Consider the following 6,436-nt stretch of genomic DNA (forward strand, 5'->3'; position numbering starts at 1 on the left):
ATTGATCTTCTTTCAGATCCACGCAATATGTCAAACCTTATTTTCTTTAATATGGAAGAATATTTTTTTCAAATTATATATATATATATATATATATGTATATATATATATATATATATATATATATATATATATATATATATATATATATATATATATATATATATATATATATATATATATATATATATATATATATATATATATATATATATATATATATTTATATATATATATATACTTTAGCTACAGTTCACTGCTCCTAATTTTAATGTTTCATTATTATTATATGATTTGTGTACATTATTGGAATTAAAAATGGGAACTATGTTTCTCAGTAACATGTATTGTGCTACCGAATAAAATACTTTATATTTAATGAAGAACATGGGGTAAGAGCGGTTTTTTGTCCTTTTTTTATGAAAGAACGATTGGATCACAATCTGTTGCATTTTGAGGTTTACTAAGTTTTGACAAATTAATATGACGTGAAAAATAAATCCTCCTTGATAGTTATTACACCGGTAAAATAGACCGTACTGTAGAAAATAAATTCCTTCAGTTTCACGAGCAAAATAATTTATATATTATTTTTGAATCAGCTTTTATGGACATAAATTGTTCTTCCCTCATGGACTTCACACATTAGTAGCCAAGATATCGTTTTATTTACTAGGTCATGGTGTACCTTTTATAAATACGGTGAATAGACACTAAAATTGATCAGTAAACTTGGTAATAAGAGTAATTGAAATAAAAAGTAATTTCTTCCTTAAAAATGCACTGTAATATCAAAAAGAGCTTAAAAAAATGACTCGCCACATAAGGTTTTCCTCCATAAGTTGTAATGCCCATACGGTCCAGTGTCATCTTCCTCTCCTCCATGTACAACAACGAAAACAAAAATGAGGAAAAATAGCACCTTTTTCTCCATATCTGTCAACTCACTTTTTTATAACGTTCAGAAACTAAAATGTAAAAATGCCAGCATGAACATCTGCACTAATAATAAAAATATGGTCAAATTTACCTGAATAGGATAACATTTATCGTGTTTCAGGCTCTATGGGATCACCAAAAAGCTCAATAATTTTTATCCTAGTGCTTTGATAGTGATTTTGGTAAAATTAACAATAAAATATGGCTTTAAAATTTGGGATAATATGCAACTGAATTAAAATTTGATAATTTTATCATTCCTTAAAAATTGGCATAAAAACCATTTATTCTGTTAATTCTACTTTTCAGTTTTGTATGCTTCATTAAATGTGTGGAGGTAAGAAATGTAATTTTGAAGACCGAAATTTTCGGTAAACTGTTTGAACAAAAAAATAATCTAAATACCGTATATTTTGATTTTTATCACCAGAATTATAGTTTTTTTGCTACGGTTTTTAACTATAGAACTGTAGTTTTTTATAGGCGTGCTGCTCCTTACTTAGTAAACTAAAAAATTTATATTAAACACTAGTAAGTTTAAACACTAGTAAGCATATTTCGCGCTGAATAGGAAAAGCTATAAAATCATGTTTCAAAAATAAACTTTATTTACAATTGAAAATCACCTGTACAAATATCGTCCCTCTTGTGATTGTCTGATATGCAGTGGAAAATGCTGTATAATAATTATGCCAGCTATTTGTGTCATCTGTTGGCAATATTTATAACTAATGATGAATATCATTGACAGCAAAATACCATCCTTAACAAAATGAAGTAAACTGTACATTTCGGTCTCCTACCGTTGCTTTTAAAATAGTTTTTTTTTAATTGTTGTTGTTTAAGAGACACCCAGTATATTCTGCAGAATTTTGGACATAAAACGAAACAACATAACATTATTACGACATAAAACAAAATTGTGAATAAAAATAGCGTTGTTGCTAAGTAAATTTTTTTAATGTAGTTGTTTATGAATTAGAAACTGTATTTAGATGTAAGCATATTTTATGCTTACTTTTTCTTTTAACAAAAAATAAAAACGGAAAATCCACATACCAATGCCATGCGCTTTAAAAGTAATTATTATAAAAAAATTTATGCAGCCAATTATTTCTTCATTTAGAACTACTGAATAATTTATTTAAAATAATTTTTCCTCTTAGATTCTACAGTTTTCTAGAAAATGACAGCATATTTTTCGAATTACCTTTTTGAAGCATGGATAGTGACTTTAAAAGAAAAAAGGTAGAAGAAAGACTTGATAAATTATAAGAAAAGTTGACTACTTGAAAATGACTGAAATGCCTGCGTTCTAGCGGTATATAATAAATGTATACTTGAATAAATGAAATCGTAAAATTCGGATATTGGGATAAGTGATATAATAGGCACACAAAAGACAAAGTACATTTTGAATTATTTGGCTACTTCACACAGATGTTACTTTTGTAATCAAATGGTCAGTCAGAGTAAAGTAATCCTGATCTTAAATTTCAGAATGAAGGGATTGTTTTAAAAAAAATTTTAAAAATTAAATTTTTTTTTTGCCTGGAACCAACATGTAGGTCATCTTAAATTTTATTTTGAATTTGATTTTTCTTTAGCAATTCTTGTCATGCTTGCTTTTTTCGTTACAACTAACTATTGAAGTGTCATGCTACAAAACTGTTTATTAAGTTTTAATGCTAATGGGATTTTGCAATGATCACGGTTTCAAATTATTTTTCTGTGTCCTTATTGACATATTCCATAACTAACATCCTTTTAGGGGAAATGTGTTGATAATATTTTATATCTTTCTAAATTTAATACAAGATTGACTAACTGTGTTGTCGGCACTCCTTTTGCTCATTCCTGCAGTTTCTGCAATGAAGTATTAACGTATGTGGGGATTAGTGTCAAACAAATAATTCTTCAACACTTTAGAAAAATTTTAAAAACACTCTATTTAAGATAGATCACTTCATCATTCTATTTGAGATAGGTCATTTTAAAATAGTTTACTTCATTTTAAAATAGAATAAAATCATGAAATAATGAAACTTTATAGCATTATTACAACTGAAATAATAAATAATCTAATATTTACCTCTTGCTTCTCTAACGCTTTGTATTTTCTCAAAAATAATAGTTTCAAAAATATCAAAAGCTTTTATTTAAAAAAAAAATGTCTTGTCATGACATTTAAATAGAATCCTCATCTCCGTTAATTGCAATCTCTTATTAAAACTAATAAGCGATATTTTAATATGATTTGATAAAATTAATCTGCGGGAATATCGGCGATATCTGTTTAAATGGATTTTTAATGATAACTTCCAACATAAAATTGTAATTTATAATTTACTTATTCCAGTCAAAACATTTATCTCATATTAGAGGAAGTAGATAAACTAGTTTTAATTACTAATTTAAAATTTAATGTTTTGATATAAATCGAAGAGAAATATTATAACCCAAGATATTTTTTAAGAAAAACAGTTAAATAAGAATTTAAATTTATAGGCACGGCAAAAAATGGATACTCAAATCTCACGAAACTTTCCTCGCTTTTGACGAAACCATTTCCCCGTATATACCACCAAGCGAATACTTTGTAAAAGAGACGAAATAACTATCATTACTTTTCAAAAAATTATTTCATCAAAAGTAAAGAAATTTTTCACTTTTCAACTTTATTTTTCAAGAAAAGGTTTGGTTGATCACTTTTTTATTTACACCGTATTAGGATCAACGTCATCCCACCAACGCAAATAGGACAGATAGAGCAAAGAGAAAAACTACATTCATGTTCGAAGCGGGATTGAAACTCAGGATCTTCTTTGTATAAGTTCCTTGACTATTATACACACCAGTCACTTATGTCTGCATTCTAGTTTCGATCATCTATTCTTCATCCTAGTTTCGGTATAATAGTTAGCAATCTCTCATAATGCCCTGCAATGAGGTTTGAAGTTAAGGAAGCATATTCGGCACATACTTGAGAGTTCGCGTTTCATCACAAATCACGTGCTTTCGTGACGAAATATTTCTCAAAATAAACGGAATACAGCTCAAGCATTGCACAGAATTATCAAAAGTGAGAATTTTATTTCTAGGAGATTGTGTATATTATTTTGTTGCTGTTGTTGTTTGTAATGCCACTTGCCACACGGACAAGCCAGCTTGGTAAAACCGAGCAAATTTAATGCAGAGTGCGCGTTTCTTGTTTTTCAGTGGCGCCATCTATGGCCAAGAATTTGACTTCTGCCACACCATACGTCACACCCGTTTATAGGGCGGACCCATTCATACATCCATTCATTCATTCACAGATCGTCATTTTTGACCTGAATCAGAGAACGATCGATTTCCAATCCAGTACCCCCAGAGGTATTGATTTGTTATAGGAACATGGGGGACTTTTGCGACTCGACAGATTTAACGTGCATCAATTACTTTACTACACGGGGAGTCTTCGGCCGACGGGGTTCGAACCTACGAACTCTCGGACATGGGCCCAGCGCCCTACCGACCCGGCTGTCTCGGCCTCTTTCTTTTTTCTTTTTTTTTGCACTGTAATAAGTATTTCTCCCCAGCTGCAGTCAGTGAGAAAGTAACTTAAATAATGAAATAATGAAAGTGAATTTATAATTTAAAAATCAGTCTGAATGAATAATTTAATAACAAAAGTTTCCCAAGGAAACTATACAAATTTTGTTTTAGAGCTGTCTGTCTGACATCAAATTTTTCTTATCAATTTAATAATCCTTACCTTTAAAGTAAAAATGTCTGGACTTGTTATTAAAAATATGCTTTCAAAAATGCAGAAAGTAAAATACAGTTTATAACTGTTGAAATTTCATAAAAAAACGTTTGCGGTATAAAAAGTTTAAGACCACTACATATTTCTTTTTAGGTAGAAATACAGTTTATTATAAAACAATAATGATTTGAGCTTTAAATTAGTTATTTATTTCAGAAAAGTTTCAAGTTATTGAAAAGCTGATATATATAAAAATATAAACAAAAATCCCATAATGTTAATTCATATCAAAATTCGAGACCACTTTAAAAAAAATCTTTATTGCATTGATGCAGTTTAATCTTCATTGCATCCCCATACTTCAACGCTCTGAAATATCAGATAAAATTACGGAGACTTTAAATTATCAAAATTAAAGGCAAAATATGATAGGCATTTAAGAACCTTTTAGGCTACCTTTTAGGATTTTTTTTCTCATTTTTAATCACAACTGATTCAGTATAGTATATATATTCAGTATTTGTCTGAATATCAGTCTTTAAAATTCTACTTTCTTTATTTCGCCTCGTGCGAAACCTCACTTTAAAAAACTACTAAACAAACTACTAAACTACGAAACTTACTAAACCAATTCCGGTCATAACAAAAAACCGAATTCGCTGTGAAATTCAAATAAGTTTTAGTGAATTATTTCGAATGTCTATTTAAGCCCCAATTTCACTGTGCTACATAAAGATTCGAGTCCTAGCTCCTCTGGCTGCAGCTAATACATAATTTTACCATTCGTGGGAATTTAACAAAATTTATTACTTTAGCTAAAATAGTTGTGATGCAATTTATAATCAAAATTTAAACTTATTTGTAAAATAAATCCCAATAAAACCTATACAATTTTAAAAATAATACATTTAGAAGCTTATATCTACGAAAGCAGATGGTTTATTCCTTCCAAGTTCCAAAATTAGTTACAAAGTTTGTCAGCAAATCACGTTGCAAATAGGAAAAACTATAAAAGAATATTTTTTGTTGTTTGTCAGATCATGGTAAGTAAAACCTTTGCCCCGGTGTTTGCTAGTTTTGTCTTCAGGCTATGCCAAGTTGTTGCTGTTTATAGTGGGAATTTTAAAAATATCGTATTATGGATTTTTGCTCCTAGCAGTATAATCTTTTAAAGAACTTGGTAACAACTTAGAAATTTTATGAGGATAAATAATTTGGCTCCTAAGCTGAGCGATCAAAAAGCAATACACTCCTCACTCCTTTTGTTATTCTTTATTTGAATTTTAAATAAATGGTCATTACTGGAATCTACCATAAGAACAGTTATGAGTGAATTCCATCATAAATGTTAATCACAAGTCACGGATTTCCCAGATTATTACGATGGTAAATTTTTAAAGCATAATGAGTTTAAAAACAATCCTGTGGTAATCCGTTGTGAACCGAGGGAATGTCCAATGGAATGAATGTCACGATGATGCCAGGATTGTGCACATGCCGCTTTTACTTCCCAGACAAGCTGGTACCCATTGATCTGAGGTTGATTGGGCTTCAAGTCCTTGTTGGGAGTAGAGCCCAAATTGTACTCCCTGAAACTGTACTCCTTTTGAAGAACTGTACAACAGTTCTTCAAAATGACATTTTAACTCCTTAACTACTGAGTGATAGAGGCATGAATATTGAGTTTGCTGTTGAATTATCTAAGAAATTACATCAGGCAAGCAATAATACAGAAATAAATAAGGCATA

The sequence above is a fragment of the Parasteatoda tepidariorum genome, chromosome 1 (assembly GCF_982258835.1).
Source record: "Parasteatoda tepidariorum strain Cologne lab strain chromosome 1, Ptep-v5.0, whole genome shotgun sequence".
NCBI classification, from domain to species: Eukaryota; Metazoa; Arthropoda; class Arachnida; order Araneae; family Theridiidae; genus Parasteatoda; species Parasteatoda tepidariorum.